Consider the following 15,537-nt stretch of genomic DNA (forward strand, 5'->3'; position numbering starts at 1 on the left):
GAACATAAGGCTAGGTGGATCTCGTTACTGTGTAGCCCCATGGATATGATGTCTTATTACAGCCAGGAAGTACTTTATTATGTGGGTGACAATTCTGTCTTGTAATTCCATTTCCAGTTTGTATTTCACCCTCTATTTCACAAGCCTCCTCAAAATGGTTCCCCTCATGCCCAGGAAGAGACCTGTCTGCAGGAGAACTAGGGACATCCTCTTCTCCTGGCCAAGATTCAAATTATTATAATGTTATTTTTACGTCTCACCAACTACTTTTTGAAAGTTTCTGGAGTTGAAAATCAATCTGATGGTAGGATCAATAATTTCGGCTTCATTCTTTTACCTGTTTACAGCAATTATATTGATTTTTCAATCGCCACCTTTGTGTGCAACACAGTGCACTTCCTCACATATGCCAAGGTTTCTTAGATGCAGTGATCTTGGCCAGAGAGTAAGTGTTCCCTACCACCTCCTCAGGGATGGAATGAAAGATTATTTAGACAGATGAAGTGCTTTAGCAATGATGGTTCTGACTGTATTATGGCACTTGATTCAAAGTACTTCACAGCACATGCTCAAACTCACTGCAGTGGCTTGAATTGTTCAAGTACCCTGGTAGAGTATGCATTGATGCCACTGTGGGCTAAGTGCTTTACGTTTTTGTCCATCATGCCAAAGTGGTCAATCAGCTGCCTAAACATGCAGCGAATGGTATGGCTGCCATATTCTTCAGACATGAACGGTGTTCACCATTCACCATAACTACAACAATTTTCCACCATCCTAATCCTCTGTTAATAAAATAGGAACAAAATAATACAATACAATATTAATTACAACCTTTATATATATTGCAAGTTGCTTTATGTCACACCAACAAAGATAGGTCTTATGGCGACGATGGGACAGGAAAGGGTTAGGAGTGGTATGGAAGCGGCCGTGGCCTTAACTCAAGTACATTTGCCTGGTGTGAAAATGGGAAACCACGGAAAACCATCTTCAGGGCTGCCAACAGTGGGGTTCGAACCTACTATCTCCCGAATACTGGATAATTGCTGCACTTAAGTGACTGCAGCTATCGAGCTCGGTAATTACAACATTTAGTTATTAAATGGAACCAGTTTCAATGCTTATTCTGCATCATCTTCAGCCAAAATAACTTTGAAAACAGACATGGACATATTTGTTCCATTTAATAATTAAATGTTGTAATTAACATTATAGCATTGTTTTGTATTGAATAGCTGGAGCCATTATTTTGTTCCTATTTTATTCTCAATACAATATGGATATATAATGAAGTTTTTAAACTTGAATAATCGTCTGCTACCATTGAGCAACTGGCCAAGCCAGTGGGACAGACGCTGGATTCTTTGGTGCTGAGTGTTTTGTTCTTCCAAGTAATTCAGTATGATGTTTGTGCTCTTTTAACTAACTGCATCTTGTGTGTTTCCTTCCTAATGAATGTGTACTTGCTCCATGCATTCCTTTTAAGTGTTATCAAACTATAAATCACCTTTCATGTTGATATGGACCCTGTGCAGAACCAATGTAATATCATGCGCTCATTCTCCTGTGTGTACACATAGCAAAATAACATGTGCTCTAAACTCACAACAAGCTGTTGAAAAGTCACTTCACTATGCGGCTGTGAGATTGCATTAGGGAGATAGTGCGTTCGAACATCACTGTTAGCAGCCCTGAAGATGGTTTTCCATTTTCCACCAGGCAAATGCTGGGGCTGCACCTCAATTAAGGCCACAGCCGCTTCCTTCCCATTCCTAGGCCCTCCCTATCCCATCGTCGCCATAAGACCTATTTGTGTCGGTGCCACGTAAAGCAAATAGCAAAACAAAAAAAGCTTATGTCCCACTAACTCCTTTTACGGTTGTTGGAGATGCCAAGGTGTTGGAATTTTGTCCCACAGGAGTTCTTTATTGGCCAGAGACTGATGTATATGAGCACCTTCAATATCATGAGAATGAGCCAGGATTGAACCCACCAGAGGGCCAGTGCTCTACTGCCTAAGGTAAACCTTTCAAAGAGTGAGGGTATCACTATAGGAAGGAACTGGCCTCGCAAACCTAATTCAGATGAGAACTAGTCAGAGTCAGGGAATATTCTACTGCACTGAGTTAAGTAATTTTGTTTTGAAAAGCACCACCAGTACACTTGTGACTTACATTGTTATTAATAATATTACTGACTGTTTGGAAATATGATACAATGCCCCGCCCAACGACGGCCCAGACTGATGTTGATCTGCCAGTTTGATTAGCTCGGATGGTGGAGCGTTGTACTCTGGACCACTTTTTGAACAGACTATAGCAGAAGTATCGTCATTGCTTTGTCACACTCACCTTGGTTGCCAAATGAACGGCGTGTAACTGAAAGGATTACTCGAAGACTAATACACAGGAGCTGCCAGTGGAGAGATGGCATGGAATGACATTAGTAGAGGAATAAGTCTGAGTGGTGTCCTTAAAAGTAGGAAAGATCACCATGTGAAATTAAAGTTGGAATTCAAGGAAACAAATTGGGGCAAATAATTCTTTATAGGAAGGGAAGTTGAGGATTGGAATAACTTACCGAGGGAGATATTCAATAAATTTCCAGTTTCTTTGCAAAAGCTAGGAAAACAGCAGACAGGGAAACTGCCACCCAGACGACTGCCCTAAATGCAGATCAGTAGTGACTGATTGATTGACAGCTCACCGGTTATAACTTGAGCACTTTTGAAAGAATTAATGCATTAACGTATTCACATTAAAACAGAAACAAGTATAGTTGGTCCGTTATTAAAAATTATAAATTTTCCAGCTAACTCATTCCTGATTGCAAGCGTTTCACTCCCGTGTCTAAGTTGGGCTCATCAATTGGTAAATAGTACACCTACCAAGACACATGGCTAGTGCATACCGTGGAGGCCACTGCGTAGTATTAGTGAAGTCCCACTCCTCCCCTATTGTTTCAAATGTAATATGATAGTGACTGCACCCACGGGATCAAGACATCTACCGCAGAAGTATGACAGCTCCGCATTGCGTACACCATTGCCGTAACTTGGCATAAAACACGCACACCCTTGTCTCTCTACTACCTCATGACAACACCGTAGGTGCAGCCCCTCTTACCCGTGTTTCTCCCCCTGGCCTATAAACCTTTCTTTTACTTTAGTCCACTCAAAAAGGTGGCCCGGAGAACAGTCTTCTCAGCCTAACTTTGCGGGTATGAATCAAGGTCAATCTGAATCTATTTAAAGGTGTTCATATACATCAGTCTTGTGTCAGTAGGTTTACTTACACATAAAATAACTCCTGCAGTACAAAATTCTGGCACGTCAACATATCTGAAAATATTAGAAATTCTTCTTTCATCAGAATGAATGCTCCCTACCCTACTGTTCCTATCCTTTCCCTACAACAAACACTCCAGTTCTGTGAGAAAATTTCCGAATTCATAATATCAGTTCTCAGCCATGTCTTAACTCTTATTACAATATCTGGTAAATATATATATAGTTAATTAATTCTATTCCTTTCTTTACAATACTTCTACACTTTAACATTTATAACTTTGTTACCCTTCCTGGGCTTCAACCCCCTATACTCTAAACACTGCTCCCAAAAACACCCTGTTTCTCTGAATGTACCTCCCTATAACTCTTGGAAACAAACTCCCTAACTTATACTTACCATAGCAGTTTAAGTAAAGGCCTTCTCACTACAGATCCCTATCTCCTACTCACGGGTTAGGATTTAAAAATCTCATTTCCATTTTCCCACATACCTACTTCATAGTAGTTCACTCTCCACCCCTCATCCCTGCTACACAGTATCCCAGTAATAAAAATCTCGTCTTCCTTAAATTTCTCCCGTGCTATAATAACCAGAACCCATACTTCCGCAAGTATGTCAGTAACCATTCCTGCTTGCCTTATGTTGTTGGAACCAACATGGAAAATTACCACCTTCTGCTTACACACCTTCTTCGTTTCTACTTTCTTCAACATCTGCCTCATTCAGCTCCAAGAATAAATGGTTAACGTGCTGTCCTTTGATATAATGGGTTCTCGTACGTTCCATAATGTCTTGTTGGTATATTTTTCTTTCTGCTGTGTAATTGTTTGGTGTTACTCCTAGCCTCTTGAGAACTACTTGTTGTTCTGTTTGCACTTCTTGTATTATATATAATTTTTATTTTTAAACAATTTAAAAGATGTCCACCAGATGAGTTTCGTCAATAAAATGTTAGACTTAGATAGATTTTTGACAAAAAGTTTTATCTTAAAGACATAATTTTATTGTTTGTGACTTAAAATGTTATAAGATTTGTCAATTAGTTTTATAGGAATAATCTTGATCCAAAAGAATTGTTTCATGATCTTATACAACCTTAAGTGAATGATAGTTGGTAGATGATGCTCACGAAAAGGGAGCGAAACATGTACCATATAAACATCTTAATAAATATGTAAGTTTGTACTATGTTTTTATTGTATTGAATAGGTGGTAATTAACAAAATTATAAGAATTTGTATCACAAGTAGACCTTCAATACAGACAAAGAAGATAAAATTTATAACCTGCAACACACCACTTAGTCGAGCAGCTCGTCTCCTTTCTCCCAGCCCAAAGTTTGCAACATTTCTGTAATGCTACTCTTTTGTCGGAAATCACCCAGAAAAAGTCGAGCTGCTTGCCTTTAGATTTTTTCACAGTTCTTGAATCGAGTAATCCTGGTGAGGGTCCCATACACTGGAACCATACTTTAGTCGAGGTCTTACCTGAGACTTATAAGCCCTCTCCTTTACATCTTTTTTTTTTTTTTTTTTGCTACTTGCTTTATTTCGCACCGACACAGATAGGTCTTATGGCGACGATGGGATATGAAAGGCCTAGGAATTGGAAGGAAGCGGCCATGGCCTTACTTACGGTACAGCCCCGGCATTTGCCTAGTGTGAAAATGGGAAACCAGGAAAACCATCTTCAGGGCTGCCGACAGTGGGGCTCGAACCCACTATCTCCCGATTACTGGATACTGGCTGCACTTAGGCGACTGCAGCTATCGAGCTCGGTCTTTACATCCTTACTACAACCCCTAAATACCCTCATAACCATGTGCAGAGATCTGTATCCTTTATTTACAATCCCATCTTTCCTTATATTAACACCCAGATACATACAATGATCCCCATAAGGAACTTTCACCCCATCAATGCAGTAATTAAAACTGAGAGGACTTTTCCTATTTGTTAAACTCACAACCTGACTTTTAACCCTATTCATCATCATACCATTGCCCACTGTACATCTCACAACATTATCGAGGTTATTTTGCAGTTGCTCACAATCTTGTAACTTGCTTATTACTCTATAGAGAATAAAATCATCCGCAACAAGTCTTACTGCTGATTCCACTCCTGTATTCAAATCATTTATATACATAAGAAAACACAAAAGGTCCAATAATACTGCCTTGAGGAATTCCCCTCTTATTTATTACAGGGTCAGATAAGGCTTCGTCTACTCTAATTCTCTGAGATCTATTTTCTAGAAATATAGCAACCCATTCAGTCACTCTTTTGTCTAGTCTAATTGCACTCATTTTTGCCAAAAGTCTCCCATGATCCACCCTATCAAATGCTTTAGACAGGTCAATCGCGATACAGTCCAATTGACCTCCTGAATCCAGGATATCTGCTATATCTTGATGGAATTCTACAAGTTGAGCTTCAGTGGAATAACCTTTCCTAAAACCGAATTGCCTTCTGTCGAACCAGTTATTAATTTTGCAGACATGTGTAATGTAATCAGAAAGATTGCCTTCCCAACGCTTACATGCAATGCATGTCAAACTGACTGGCCTGTAATTTTCAGTTTTATGTCTATCACCCTTTCCTTTATATACAGGGGCTACTATAGCAACTCTCCATTCATCAGGTATAGCTCCTGTCTTTGACCTGATAATAAATATGCAATAGTTCAAAGACAGTTTACAATGTATTTTCAATTGACCATCATTCCTAGATATTTCCTTGTCTATGAGCAATACCCTACTAATTTTTAAGGATTTTTTCTCATTTTTTTGTGCATTTCTTTTATTTTATTTTTTGCCTTTCTAGACATAAGCTACGCATTTACTGTCTTTGATCTCTTAACCCTCAAGCACACGCGCCAAATTTTAGGACGCAGACACACGCGTGGGGGTGCTTTCCACCCCGCATATAATTGTATTGTAAAATATGAATTACTGTATTATTTGGAGATTTTAAGATAGATTATGTAAGAATGACTCTGTCTGCAGGGATCCAGCCAGAAAGATATAAGAGCGGGGAGAGCACAGGAGAGTTATTTGTACATTTCACTAGGAAATAAAATGACCTGGGGTGGATTCCACCCCATACGCGTGTGTTTGAGGGTTAAGAAAAAAACTGTTGGGAGAAAAATCAAGCCTAGAATATATATTTACATTTTGTCCCACATTGTTTCGAACTGCTAATCTCCTTAAATAAGGTGAAGTTTGCAAGAGACCATCCGCGTAGGCTAAATGTTTAAAATTCCGTATGTCTCGTTACATGTAGCCTACTTGTACAGCCTTACAACGGTACGTGGTCAAGCAGTTTTATGTCGAAGAACGACTGGCCATTAGTAAGAATGTTTCTTTCATTCTAGGTTTCCTGCTTTTATATATTCATAACTGGTATACAGACAAAATGTTAAATATCTTTTCAATTACATTATACATTATTGAAAAAATATGCTAGTGCTTTGTCGAATATGCCCAGATGATATTTTTTGACGTAGTCCTTACCTAATTCCATATACAGTAGGCCTATACAGTATTTGAATTTGAACGGTTTGCCAGAAATGGAACCACTACTTATAACATTTCAGTACCGTAGTCAGTATAATCGGCGTTCCATTATTTATGACGTATTTCTTGCACGTTCGGTGTGACCTGTTTTTGACTTCTTACGATTTTGCTATTGTTCTCCAATACAACTGCAGAGGTACGTCATTGTTTACTGTGATTGCTATGTCCGTTTAGAACGTGTAATTTGTTCGCCCTGAAAAATGAACATATTGTTAATATCGTGTACAACAACATCTACAACAGAAGTTATCGGCAAGTGAGAAAGAAATTGTCTCTAGAGGTTATTTTTCGTGGGATTCCTTCATATGAGCGATGAAAGTTGACATAGGCCTACCTTACTAATTTCAGTAAGTCATGCATGAAGAAAACCATTCATATTTTATTCGCGAATAGAGACGAAATTTCATTGTATTTTATTAAATAGTATATAAACGTTAAGAATGGGTACCGGTATAGAGGATTAATTATCTTGAGATGTTAATATTTTAATAGTTCTGGTTTATACTGTGCGGCTTGTATGCGATTATTCCTGCATGGAGAAAATCGGCCTAAGTAAATTAATATGATATACAATCGATATTAAAGTAACAGGAATAGACAGGAAGGGTTGTCAGAAATATTAAGAAAACCTTACGTGTTTTGAAATATGACAATTGGCTTTACGTCGCACTGGCACAGATAGGTGCATGGCTATGATGGGATAGGAAAGGGCTAGGAGTTGAAAGGAAGCGGCCTTGCTCTTAATTAACGAACTCTACAGCCCCAGCATTTGCCTGGCATGAAAATGGGAAACCAAGGAAAATCATCTTCAGGGCTGGCGACACTGGGGGTTCGAACCCACAGTCTCCTGAATTCAAGCTGACAGCTGCGTGCTCCTAACCACACAGCCAACTAGCTCGGTGCTATGAAATATCTCCAAAGGATGATGTACTTATTTTGCCAAGGACGCTGACTGTAATGCATATTCATGGGTCCAGATTGTTGCACAGTAACTTATATAGCGTAGTCCTATGGTTTATTAACCCGCGAGTGATCGCTATATGAGATTTTCTCTCACATTATTTTTTATTTTGATATTACTTCACAGTGATGAAAGGGAGGTGACTGTTCCCTCTTCTAGCTGAGGTTTTAACTGTCGTGAGTAGAGCGATTCACATTTGAAGGGTAAGCACCCCCTCCCCTAGTCAGAACAAAGGTTGCTATGTGTGCGTGCGTGCGTGCGTGCTTGCTGCATGAGTGTTTCTCTCGCGCGACCAATGACATTCGTGTTGTTTTGAAGTGGAGCGGGAAACTTACTCCTGTTGTACGCGTTAGTATTTGTATTATGAGCACTTCTTGCTTTTGAAAATATTATTGCTTTGTACCTTGCTCTGTACGTAAATATTACTAGATATAATGCATGTGTGAGATTTTATTTTTTACAACTTCAGGACAGAAGTTTTTTTATGTACATTGCATATGTTTTTTTAAGTAGTAATTTTGTCTTTAATAAACAGCTAATCATGTCCGGCTCCATGGCTAAATGGTTAGCGTGCTGGCCTTTGGTCACAGAAGTTCCGGGTTTGATTCCCGGTGGGGTCAGGAATTTTAACCTTAATTGGTTAATTTTGCTGACATGGGGGCTGGGTGTATGTGTTATCATCATTTCATCCTCATCATGACGCGCAGGTCACATACAGGCATCATATCAAAAGACCTGCATCTGGCGAGCCGAACTTGTCCTCAGACACTCCCGGCGCTAAAAGCGGTATGCCATCCCTCTCTTTCACACAGCTAATCATTTCATTTTAATCTAAAATATATAACGTAGAACTTGCATTTATTTTCAGTAGTAAATTTCAGCCTTACGCCCCACAAAACTGTGAAAAATGTCATATTTATTTTAATGTGAGAGAAAGTCTCACACGCGACCACTCACGTTACATTTCGGCTAGTGACCACTCGCAGGATAATAGCAACTTTAAAATTCACATTGATTCATTAGGATGAAAACAATGAAGTTGTACATTTGAGAAGGTACTTCCATGAAATTATTCAATGAGTTACAAATTTTTGGAATTATATGTTTGTTTTCTGAATAAATTTCTTCAGCTTAATCCTCCAGTACTAACATCTGGTCTCCAAGACCGACCGCCCAATTATTTTCCTATAACTTTAGTGCGCATGCTTCGCTTATGCTTTGCTCATTGGTACCTTCAAATAGGTCAGTTTACTTATTGTTGCGTGAAGGTTAAGTGCCTGGCTCAAGTTCTTAACAAGAAGTCCTTTATTTTGGTCTCTCAGGCTGAAGTTAGTACCCGTGCTACTTTCTGCTGGAAATGAAACATAATGAATTACGAACGTGAACATGAGTACCTGCTGAAATTACTACTGGAATCTGAACGGAATGACGTGGCTGCAGAAGATTTTGTGTAAGAAAATTACCTTGAATGTCGGGAAGAAGATTCGGAGTCTGAACAGGTCGAGGAGGAGATATAGGATGAGCAAGATATTGATAATGGGACTTCTATACAACATAAACAACAACATAATGTTCCGCACTTCATTGGAACAGACAGTGTCACAAAATGAAAACTGCATATTCCTCCCGTGAACCTTATGACCAAGAATAATGAACTGCAAGACCTACTGACTTAGTGGAAATGGAGGCTTTGTTAGGTCTCTTGTACCTTTGTGGTGTACGTAAGACAAACCATTTGAACGCAACGGACTTGAACACTAACGGTACATCAATTGAGATGTTTCGGCTCACTATGTCACTGGAGAGGTATAGGTTTCCGCTGAGGCATATTAGATTTGACAATAAAGAAACATGATTGCACCGACAAGAAACAGATAAGTTGGCTGCAATTCGGGATGTATTTGATATTTTAATGGCAAATTGTCAAGCTAACTACACCCCATTTGATTATACGACTGTTAACGAAAAACTTGAGGCATTCAGGGGAAGATGTGGCTTCTGCCATTTTATCCAAAGCAAACCCAATATTTATGGGATTAATATCTATGCGTTAGTGTCTCTAAAATGTTTTATACATCAAACCTTGAGGTAAACAGCCCGATGGCCCATATTCTGTTGATACTAGCGCAAAAGCAGTAGTTGAAAGATTAGTGGAACCTATTGCGAATACAGGTAGGAATATGACCATGGACAATTGGTTCACCAGCATAGAATTACCTGAAAGTTTGTTGAAAAACCATAAATTGACTTTACTTGGTAGTATAAGAAAAAACAAAAGGCAGTTACCTCGTGAATTTCTGGAGTGCAAAAATAGAGCTGTCGGCTCCAGCATGTTTGGGTTGCAAGAGAATTCCACCCTAGTATCATGCATTCCTAGAAAAGGAAGAAATGTGCAGCTTTTACCTACAATGCATCGTGACGACAAAATTGACCCCAACACCGATAATCCTGTTGTATAATAACACAAAAGGGGGTGTTCATGTTGGTTGATAAGCTTAGTGCAGGGTATAACTGTGCCAGGTAAACTTGCCAGTAGTGTACCAGGAAAAGTTGTGGGCAAAGGGCATGAGTAGGACCTCAGGGAGTGGAACTTGGTTTTGGAGCTGATACAGAGTAGGATAGACTCGCAGAGCGAATAATAGATGGTTAAAAAATCTTTTTCAAACAATTTATTAATTCTTCACCCTGCGATATGATTTTTGATTCAAATCTGGCATTGAAATTAAAAGTTTGAAAGTAATCTTCCTGAATTCTGTTCATGAAAATGGCATAAATACTACTGATTTCAAAGTCTTTCATATGTGAGAATATGAGGTATTGAATTTCCACCTAAAGTCTTTCTAAACCTAAGCACACTTATAATTGTAAGTTGATATGAGAAATTAAATTTTGGTTAATAGTTTTCAGTTCTCAGTTCGTAACCCTTGATATATAGCACACTTGAAAAGCCTAAAGTCTTTCTACGAGATATGAAACTGAAATTTGAAATTAAATTAATCACTTCTGAGAAATTATGAGAACTCTGAAATATTTGTTCACACGTGGCACTGAAGTTTCCACTGTTCACAAATTAAAAAAAAAAAATTTTAGTCAGGTTGTTACTACTCACTTATGGCAAGAAATGTTACTACAAAGTCGAAGGATGGACATCTGGAATGTTCCGTGGAGAATCAGGATCGGCGATGTTCCCTTGACACACCATGTTGACGTTCCCGATGAGGTGATGACGGCTGGAACTGGATCATGTAGAATTGCAGCTCGTTAGGGTGAATTTTCACACACGAAAAATTTACTTAGTGCGAGTAGTTAACACTGACACTGTCATTGACTGTTGAACACTATTTATGGCGTAATTGAATTTCAAGACGTTAAATAAAGAATCACAGTCCTTCCTGTACGAAATATTATTTACAGTCGTTATTGAAACGTTCATAAATGCACAGTTCACACTTGAAAAGGCAAGTCGATAATCACAGTCTTTGAACACAGTCATTAAGTCACTAAGAATTATTTTCTGCTTATCCTGTTATTATAATGTTATATTACCTCAGAAAAGTTCTTAATTTTCACTCAAATTACTGTAAATCGTATACTGACGTGGCATGAATAAAGGAATACAGTTCAATACTCGGAAAGAAACGAGTTCTGGTGATTCTACACATTAGTTTCTGCAGAAGTTCAAAATCATAAGTCTACACGTAATGACATATTCTGTGAACGTAAAATAGTTAATGTTTGCACTACAATAAGTTCACTCGTATTACATTCTTAAATGTCTTTAGGTTTAGACTATAGTCGCGACGCGATATACTAAATATAGTGCGACGTCTTTTATAATTCTGTCGGCGATATAATTTCGCGTTCCGGAAATACGACGGAAAGTACTTTCACCGTGACTGCGCGAACATACTGTACGCGGGCCGGTCTCTCCTCTGTCTCACTCACACAGCTGTCTACTCGTCCTTGTACTGCTTGCTGGCGTTTGTTTTTTTTTCGGGGGGCCCCCGAAGCCCGCTCCCCCCGCGTGACCATCGACTCAATCTACATGGCCTCCGACATGCTATTAGTTCTAAGAAGAAAAAGATAGCAGGGAGGAGTGGAAGTGTGATACTACAGGAGTATCTGCCTGTCCCCATGCTCAGCATGCTACCAGGCCAGATGTGGTGGTGGGTATAAATAGTGGTGTAATCAGGTAGTAAGGGTCAGGACAAAACCACATAGGCGGAAATAGAAAGGTGCCTACATGTAAAACCTGACATTTTGTAGATGGCACATGCAAGGATGTGGTTCTGGAGAGGTCCAGGTAATTGTGTTAGTTGGGAATAGGTATCATGCACCGTCATAAGCCTATTCCTCGCCGTTCCAGTTATTCAGGGGATCAGTCCTTCTGGGCACTGCTGTGACTAGCGCGGGCTGTGCCGGTTGCCGAGCCATGCGGCAATAGCCACTAGTGCCTGCCGCACCGCCCGACCCCCTTGAGGTCCCTCGTACCCAGTCTCCAATCCCGGAGAATGAGGTCAAGCCCGCCGAGGCAGGGACCTGCTGGATGGTTGTGGGACATGGCGCCGGGCCTCCTTCCTCTCTGCCCGCGCCATGGCCCGGTATACAGGGCAACTGCGATGGGAGGCCGGGTGGCCCCCCGCGCAGTTGGCGCACACCGGCGCCTCCCTAAGTGTAGCGCAGGCCGTGTAATGGTGATCACCACCACAACGGTTGCACCTTACTTGGAGCCCACAGCTGACCTGTCGGTGGCCCCACCTCAAACAGCGGAAACACTGCAAGAGCTGTTGAGGGGGACGTTCTGTTCTCACCTGACTGCCGCTACCTGCTGAGGTCCTCTCCTGATTGGCTCCTCGGCTGACTGCTGTCCTGGGAGCAGTCCTGCGTTGCAGCTGGGCAGTCCTCTCGTGGTGGGCCGGCGTCGCCTTCTGCTTCCTGGTCCGGCGTCGTCGTCTTCTTCTTCCCTGGGGTTTCTTCTCGGCGGTGGAAGAGGCCTCGTCCTGGTGGCCCTCCTCCCGGCCTGGTGACCCCGGGGTGGCTGGTGGCTCCGCTGCGTCGCCGTCTTCTTCCTTCTCCTGGTTGGTGGCGGCGGCGTCGGTCAGTGCTACCACTCGACTGCGTTCCCGGTCCTGAAGGGCGCACATCGAGGTCTGCAGCTCGACAGACACGATGGCAGGCTGGGCCTGGGTAGCAGTCTCCGAACGCCATGGGGCGTCCTTTTCCACTGCTGTGCTGCCATCCGCCATCAGGGGCGCCTTCCTAGATTGCGCCCGGGTGACAGGCCCTTCCTGGTAGGCCCGGGTCTGTGACCACTTCGTGGAGGTGGCCCTTGGAGGAGCGGTCTGCGTCCACTTCGCAGTTCCGAGTCGCTCAGCCTGGGTCGCACAGTCGCGGCGCCAGGGGGCGGCATGCTCCACCTCCGTAGTGGCGGCGGTCGTCTCCGGCTGGGTGGCTTGGACTAGGTCGGTGTTAACCGCCCTATGCCTTAACCTCCTCGGCGTCTGGGTGATGGCCTCCTTGGTCTCCGTCTCAGCACTCCTCCTGAGGGGGCCGGCGTTCGTCCCTGGCACGCCGTCCCTCCCTGGTAGACGGACGACCTGAAACAGAGTAGAGAGCTCCATCTCCACGTCGTGCATCCGCTCCTGGTCGTGATGCCTTATGATGAGGCCTCCTGGTAGAAAGCTCTCCACGGACATGGTCGTCGGTAGCCTCCTGCCTCCCTGGAGGGGGCGCCGCACTCTGTCCAGGACTAGGGCCCGTTCGGAATGAACAGGGCGACCTGGCCTGTAGTAGACGAGCAGCGCCTCGTACTCCGGATCGGTGTAGCCCTCAGAGAAGAAAAAGCCTTCAGGGGGGTCGCACCCGTCCCTGTGCGGCTCCGTCCCCAACTCGGTCTGCGACGCGTCCTGCTCCCTCGGTGAGGACGGTGTCCTCGGTTCTGGGTGGTCCTCCATCCATTGCTGCGTTGTGCAGAGGCGACCTCCCCTGTAGTAGACTCCTCTCGCCAACGCCATGCCATTGGGACCGTCCCTGAAGTTCGTCGTGGCCATCCTGAAATAAAATCCTGAAAGAGAGAAGCGAGCACTGAGAAGTGCTCAGCTTAGACAAAGCTCCTTTCTGGCCTTGGCATATATAGATACCAGCGCTGGGAGGGGTAGCATCTCTCTTGGCCATGTGACCGTGATTACGTAATTTCGTTGAAACTTTAAATTATTATAACTCAACAACCATGGGATGAATTAATTCGAAATTCACAGGGATTAACTTTTATGACGTCCGCTATAATTCAGCGTTTGTCCCGTTGAAATTGGTTAATGTGTTAAAAAGCTGGTAAAAGAAAAATTCTTTCGAGAAACATCTCTAGGGGAGGTGAGCTCCAAGCGGCAGGTGACGTCACTTGACTCCGCCTAGTGCACTCGTAGGGTCTGGCACATACTGGAACATTCTTTACATAGATGTTCGTACGTCGGTCGGATCTTTTTATGCTGGAATAACGTTTCTTTCAATTAATATGGACCAGGACCTAGGCTTTCCTGGTACAGTAGCTATAAATGTTTTTGTGATCATGAACAGCAACAATCCTAAAGCTAATATGATGTGAAGAATTTTCTTAGAAAGGCTAGCATTCGATTTAATTGGATATCATCTAAAAAGAAGATCCACATTCAAGCAAGATCCAAGACTGACTCGAATAAGAATTCAAGAGATCTGTAACATTCCAGCTGAGAACATGCCGGTGCCTATACAGGAAGAAAAAGTGGATGGTCCGTGTGCATACTCTGACTCAAAGAAAAATCATAAAGCAAAATACAAGTGCTATTTGTGTGTGAAGTTCATGTGCTTGGAGCACATTGTGGTTGTTTGTCCAGTTTGTTCTGAAAAGAAGGAATGAACATGGTAATCGACTGTGACTGTGAATTGTTCATTGCATCTTCGTAACAACTCTCACTATCATAGTTTTCTAGTTAATCATTAGGAGTGTTTATTTCTGTGTGTGTGTTCTCCTGACAATGGTGAATTTATTTCTATTTCCTCTTTATTGTTAACAGTAACAATGTAAGGCTTAATAATCAATTTTTTTAGTGTGGTTTCTCTTTAATAAATTATTTACTTGCTTTAAAACGTAAGAAATATGCATGCTTATAATTTCGGACTTACAGACCGATGTAGCACTTGCACTATGATTTGTCATGTTTGTACTGGAGGGTTAAAATTTGTGTTTAATCTCTATAAATGTTGATATTTGAGGTGAAGAATTATTCCGAATGTTCAACATAAGAACAGTCCTGTAGGCAGCCAAGCAGCGGAGACTAGAAACTCCACAGTGTTCCTTTGGACATGATGCTGTTCATGGTAACTTGTCTGTCAGATGGTGGCATTGAGCCTTGGTGTTATTTGACAGGAGCTACACTCTCACAGACCTTCAAACCAGAATCGTCCTGATGATTAACCTTGTACCCTATGTGAAGAAATTTCAGTGAAGGGAACACATTAGGTTGGTGAGGGAGGATTCAAGCAGAAAATGGATAGGTGTCATGTAATTATACTGTAGGCCACTCCAACAGTGTGTCAGATGTCGACAGCAGAAATATCAACCAGGAGATTCCTGCATTGTGATGACTATAAACTTCTTTATGCTACAATTCAAGGTACTGTCTTCAATCCTTTGTTTAGCTCTTTTAAGGTGGTTAACTTGCATATCTGTA

At 41.8% G+C, this 15,537-nt stretch overlaps 1 protein-coding gene across 3 annotated transcripts in view; it reads left to right on the top strand.

Moving 5' to 3' along the window:
- The window catches only part of LOC136885264 (zinc finger protein OZF), a 199,902-nt gene that overhangs the window by 150,596 nt on the left and 33,769 nt on the right, over positions 1-15,537 (top strand). The window contains exon 1 of one of the 3 annotated variants that reach the window (XM_067157750.2): positions 6,814-7,006. The exons of the other annotated variants lie outside the window; for them this stretch is intronic. The gene's annotated coding sequence lies outside the window, so the exon portion shown is untranslated. Of the gene's footprint in view, positions 1-6,813; positions 7,007-15,537 lie in introns of those variants that run through there. 3 annotated transcript variants of the gene reach the window in all.

This window comes from Anabrus simplex, chromosome 14 (assembly GCF_040414725.1).
Source record: "Anabrus simplex isolate iqAnaSimp1 chromosome 14, ASM4041472v1, whole genome shotgun sequence".
NCBI classification, from domain to species: Eukaryota; Metazoa; Arthropoda; class Insecta; order Orthoptera; family Tettigoniidae; genus Anabrus; species Anabrus simplex.